This window comes from Molossus molossus, unplaced genomic scaffold (genome assembly GCF_014108415.1).
Source record: "Molossus molossus isolate mMolMol1 unplaced genomic scaffold, mMolMol1.p scaffold_m16_p_13, whole genome shotgun sequence".
Taxonomy (NCBI): domain Eukaryota; kingdom Metazoa; phylum Chordata; class Mammalia; order Chiroptera; family Molossidae; genus Molossus; species Molossus molossus.
Window position 1 is genome coordinate 41,358,161 of NW_023425348.1, and position 6,462 is coordinate 41,364,622.

Consider the following 6,462-nt stretch of genomic DNA (forward strand, 5'->3'; position numbering starts at 1 on the left):
AAGAATACCATATAAATGATAAATGGTTATTCTTTTGTATCTGTTTATAAGGGGGGAAAACCCTGGCCCTGGGAGTCAGACTAAACTGGGTTTGAATTCTGGCATCATTGCTTGCTGTGTAACCTTGGACAAGACACTGGGCCTCTGATTTGTTGCCTCATCATATAACAACTCCATTTCCCAGGGTTACACAACTTAAATGAAGTTCATGTGAAAGTTCCTAATTAGGCCTGGCACATAGGAGCTCAATATGTTTGCTCTTTCAGGAGATAATGATGGACTGCTGTGCAGGAGATACCACTTTAATAATAATTTTTTCGGAGTACTTTTTATGTGGGCCCTGAGGATGGAAACAGCCACATATAAAAAGCCTAGAGTTTCACAAAGTGTGCTGTGGGCATGTGGGGAAAGAGCTTAATTCTCAGAAGACTTAATGGATGGTGTACCTGAGCCTTTGAGGGTAGGCTGGATTGTGACACAGTAAGCTAAAGAGGGCACAGTGGGCACCGGAAATAGCATGGGCAGAGGCCCAGGAGCAGGCAGGACAGGTGACAAAGAAAGGGTGAACCTTCATGCAGAGCCACAGCACATTCACCACGCACACATCTCACCTGGATGAGTGCAGCCATCTCTTAGCAAAACTGTGAGGAGGAGGACACTGAGCAGTGCAAGCAGCACCATCCCAGAGGACTGGTGAGTCAGAGTGAGTGTACACTGGGAGGCAGGGATGTGCTGCTGCTTGGTAGCCCCTCACTACCCTGAGCGAGGCCTGGTGGTGATCAGTGATCTCAACCAGACTCAGTTTATTCAGCCTTTTGTACAGCCAAGACCTTTGACCCAAATGAAGGGCAATTCCACACGTGAGTTTGTCAGCTCTCTGTTCCTGCCCTAGGTGTGGTCCCAGGCATGCAGAGAGACAGAAAGACTGCTCAAGGGAATCCTAAGGCACCTTGGTGTGATCACTTTGTGAGGGCTGCCACCAAAGGCCAGCAGTGGCCATCATACCTCAGGTACTGTTCCCTGTAACCTCATATCCTCAGGACCACCTAAAGCCCTTTGCCCTTTTATGAAGGGCAAGCCTTATGACCCTCTGTTCTGTCTATGTAGAGGTGGCCATGGTCCCTACCCTTGCCCATACCTCAAGACCCAACACAGTCCTGAGGGTCAGGATGTGGTCACTCTGACTTGTAAATAGCTATGTGGCCTAAAACACAGCACTTGTATAACTGCCCCTTTGTTCACCCCAAACCTTCAGCTTTTTAGAAATTACTCCTAAAACAGGCTACTGTGGGTGGGCTTGGCCAAGGTCCACCTTAGACCAATTTCTTGGCTCACATGGCCAGAGTACCAGCCCATCCCTTTCCTACACTGCAGTCTCTTCGTGCTGACCGCCTGTATCTGCCTATGTCCCAGAGGACTCATGGCTGATGGGGGCAGCTGGCAGGGAATTGAGGCCCTGTGACCCTCTGCAGAGCAAAACAACCTTGATAACAGGCCCACCCAAGGGAGGGGCCCAGGCTTAATTCCAGACCCTGGGCAGCTCTGTCTGCCCAGAAAGCTCAGTGACCTCAGTCTCCTTCAGCATCTTCAGGACAGTGTGGCATCAAGCAGAGCTGTGGAGACAGTCTGATGACATGCTCACCCCAGTCTGGGGCAAGGACCGAGGAGGCCCTGAGGAGAAAAGTTGATCTATGGAAGCCAGATGATCGCTTAGCAACCCATAGCATCCAGGACCCCACTAGACACAAAGAACAACAAAAGAGGCTCTGAGATGCTACTGTCTGGCTCTGCTTCTGAGCAGGAAGTGCAGGCCTAGCCAGGTACACCTGACCTTTACTGCTCTGTCTCCTGGTCCTTGTCCTGCCATCTTCCCTGGCCCTCCTACCCCAAAATACAGGACATTGCAAAGCCTTTGTCAACATTTCCCAGTTAGCTGGCAGCCCTAGAGTGTTCTAACCTATTCTCATGCCAGGTCTCTCCCCATAGCGTCGGTTGCTTTTTACTAAGGTGTTGGGTAAGGGCCTAGTAGAGTCATATTTGAAATCCTCTAAGGATCTTGCCAGCTAAAGACAAAAGTTAATGAGTTGTGACATGGGCACTTCTTCCCCAACACCAATTAGTTCACTCTATAAAACCAATATTGGATTTGCTAAATAAACACCCTTTTATTTGGAACCTCATAGGTTGCCAAGCTCCTTCACATTCATAGTTTCCTTTCATGGAACCAGAGAATATGCCATGCCATTCCACATCTCTGGTGGGCTGCCCTTTACTACTCTGTCTTCACAGCAAACACCTGCTCATCCTTCAACACTGCATGAGCCTTGCCTCCTTAAATCACCAAGTAGTCCCAACCCTCTTTGTGCCACTCTGTACCTGGGGAGGTCATTTATCATAATGTAGTTGTTCATAAGCAGTGTGGTGCTGGTAAATATTTAACAAACAGCTCTCTGGAAGGGGGGGGGGGGGCTTGATTTGTAGCACTGACCAATTTCCATGGTATAAATACTCTCACCATGGTGGATTCCAAGCTACCAATGTGATGCCACTGATCATCTGGAAAGAGAGGCATACAACGGGCTCCAGAAAGCCAAAGTGAACCAGCCCCAGCCACTTGCATGCCTCCCACTGAACTGCATGCTTATAAGGGCAAGGGCTCTGTCTTGTTCTTTGTACTGCCAGTGCCTACTACACAGAAGGTGCTCAAAATGTTTGAGGGACCTCTGCCACCTGTGAAAACATTTTTATACCCCACCCATGCTGTTTTCTCAAACTCTCCCTCTCAAAAGTTGCTCAAAATGTTTCCTGCAGTACAAGAAAAAGTCCAAAGTCCCTAGCTCTTTAAAGATAGGTTTCAATCTACTTTAAAAGCAAATATTCTGAAGTCAGACTGCCTGGAATCAAATCCCAGCTTTGCCACTTAATGGCTAATGTGACCTTGGGCAAGTTATTTAACCTGTGTTTCCTTGTTTTGAAAGTGGAGATAATAGTACCCACCTTATATGGTTGTTTAAAGGGTTTGATGAGGCCCTGGCCAGTTTGGCTCAGCGGTTAGAGCGTCGGCCTGCGGTCCGGAGAGACCCGGGTTCGGTTCCCGCTAAGGGCACGTACTTTGGTTGCAGTTTGTCCCTGGCCCTGGTTGGTCGTGCGGGTGGCAGCCACTCGATGTGTCCCTTCACATCGATGTTTCTCTCCTCTCTCCCTCCCACTCTATCTGTACAAAAAATGGAAAAATATCCTCGGGTGAGGATAAAAAAATAAATAAATAAAATAAAGGGTTTGATGAGGTAATACATCTATAGCTTTCTGAACAGGGCCTGGAGTGTAGTAAGTGCTATACTATTTTCTGCTATCTGTCATTGCTGTCTTAGTTGCCCACTCCCTCAGTGCCCCCTACATAATCCATTTGGATTTTCATCTCCTGACCTTTGTCCAAGTTACACTGCTCAGAGTGTCCCATTCTCTCCTCTTCAGTGACCCAAACCCTATCCATCCACAGTGGACACACTTCTCACCCTCCACCACCCTCTCACTAAGACCTCCCTCCTCTGGTCTTCCAGTGCCTATCTGGTTGGCATCTCCATGGGTCTCAGAATCAGTTTTCATCACGTTTTGTTTATTCATATACTCTGTTTAGCACGTGCCATATGCCAACCCCAGGGCTGGGCTCTGGGTAATCAAAGATGAACCTTGTATATTCTTCCCTCAGAGTGTGTGGTGGGTAAACAAATTCCCAATGGTGGGCAGGGCTAAAGTGGAAGTCTGCTCCAGGTGGAGTGGACCACAAAGATGGGATAGCCAGCTTTAGCAATAACCTCTCAATGTACATACCACTTTATAGTTCACAAAGCACTCTGCTTCCTTCTTCCTCATTTAATCCATAAAATAAGCAGCATGTGGGGGCCTTTTTTTTTTTTTTAAATAGATGATGACACTGAGGTTCAGAGAAGAGAAATTATTTGCCCATGACCACAGTACATGTAAGCACAGTGCCTGGCACATAAAAGGCCTTTGGCTAATATTTATGAAATTGAATTAAATGTCATTTAATGTAAGTGGCCAAATTGAGGGGAGAACCCAGTCTAAATCCTTCTTTAAGATTATTTATTTCCACTCCACTATGAGGCCAAAGACAGAAGCAGGTTTCCAAGTGTCAGGCCTTTGATCCAGACTCTTCCAGGTGACTTCAGGCAAACCACTTCACTGTCCTGGGCCTGAAAGTTTCCTTGGCAAAATGCAGCAAGGTAGAGCTCAACTCTACCTACCAGAAGTCTCTTCTTCTAGCCAGAGCTGGAAGGAAGAATGAGCTTCCTAGTCCTGGAAATGTGCAAGCAGAGACCAGAAAAAATCCCGATGGGGCTGTCATGGGGGCTCCCCGCACAGGATTGGCCCAATGTCTTCTCCTAGCATTTCATTCTGTGGACATAATACTACTTGGTGGTGGCATGGTCCTGGGATTTTTGTCTTTTCCAGTGTGAAACACTGGGCTTGATTAAGTGCTACTGGGGCTAAAAGAACCAGGCAAAGGGGAGTCACTCAGATCACATCACACTACTGACACTCCCAAGTGCAATCAGAAAGTTTTCATGAGGATGAGGCTCATTCCATGGAAACATGGTGCCTCGCACTTCCTTAGAAAAGTGGGCAGATTAGACAAGCTGAGCACCGACCTCCTTCCTCCATCATCATTCCTGAACAGAGGGAGGACTCCCTTACTGCTAAGAGAGAGGACTGTCAAAACATGACATTCATTGGCTATTTTTTGGCACAGAATCTGAGAATGTTGTGCTAGAAGGAAACTTGTCACTGACCATTGAAGGTGAAGAGGAAAGAGAACTGGCTTTGAGTCAAGCAGATCAGGTCCAAATCCTAGCTCTGCCGTGTGACCTTGACGAGCACCATTGCCTTTCTCAATGACTTCCTCTATGAAGTGGAGATAAAAATACCTGCATCACCTACTCCACGTGGTGACTTAAGGATTAAGTAAGAAAATGCATGGATAGTGCCTGACTCCCTCCTCTTTGCCCTCTGTACTCCTTACTCTCCCAATACCTCTTGTTCCTATATCCCCTAACTTACAAATATAGGGTGTGAATCCTGGTATTAAAATCCAGTGCCAAGCAACAATTACCACTGGCCAGGCACCATCAGGAGCATTACCTATGTGCACACTTTTAATCTCAACAATCTGAGAAGTCACTATCTTAACACTTCACTTTCAAATAAAGACACCAAGGCCCATGTAGATTAATTGGCCTGAGGGAATGAAGCCAGCAAGTGTCAGAATTAAGATTTGAGACCATGTCTGTCTGATACAGAAGCCCAGAGCCACCAAGTTGCACATCTCCAGGGGACTCTATGCTTATAAAGCAGTGGTTCTCAACCTGTGGGTCACGACCCCTTTGGGGGTCAAATGACCCTTTCACAGGGGTCGCCTAAGACCATCGGAAAACACATTATTTCCAATGGTTTTAGGAACTGAGACACCACTCTCTATCCGTCTCCAGGCAGATACGCCCACATACAACATGAGGAACTGTATTAAAGGGTCGCGGCATTAGGAAGGTTGAGAACCACTATAAAGCAATCAAATACAACATGACTGCTACTCCTTGGAGTTGTGCAGTCCCCCTTCTTATAAGACCTCCCTTTCCCAACCTCCTAGTGTTTCTAATCTAAGGATATAGATGCCATTTCTTAAATCTCTTGTGGGCTGTTCAACCTGGGGGCACAGACCTGAACCTATCCTCTTGGGTGGCATTACCCACTGGGAAAGACAAGCAAGTAAATAAATGATTTCTACACAGTAAGATCACTCCTCTGTTAGAAGGGCAAAGGTGAAAGAGAAGAGGGAGAGCTGAGAGAACCAGGGACCACTAGGAGAGGAAATGGGACAAAGATATCCTCACCAAGAAGGATAACCCTTGCCCTGGTCAGTTTGGCTCAGCAGTTAGAGCGTTGGCCTGCAGTCCAGAAAGACCCAGGTTCGGTTCCCGCTAGGGGCATGTACCTCGGTTGCAGTTTTCCCTGGCCCTAGCTGGGTTGTGTGGGTCGCAGCCACTCAATGTGTCTCTTTCACGTCAATGTTTCTCTTTCTTTCTCTCCCTCCCTTCCTTCCTCCCTCCCGCCCTCCCACTCTACCTGAACAAAAAAATGGAAAAATGTCCTCGGGTGAGGATAAAAAAAAAAAGGATAACCCTTGTGGTGGGTATTGAAGAATAAGTAGAAGGTTCCTAGGTAGACAAGGCAAGGAGAGAGGGGAATTCCAGCCATATAGGACATTATGCACAAATAATAGTAACAGCTAAGATCAATTAAGAACTCATTGTATCAGACATGATGCTGGGCACTATACTTGCATTATCTTATTCAGTCCTCACAACAACCCTGTGTGATAGATACTATAACCAGTTTTACAGATGACAAAACTGAGGTTCAGAGAGGGTGAGTAACAAGCTAGAA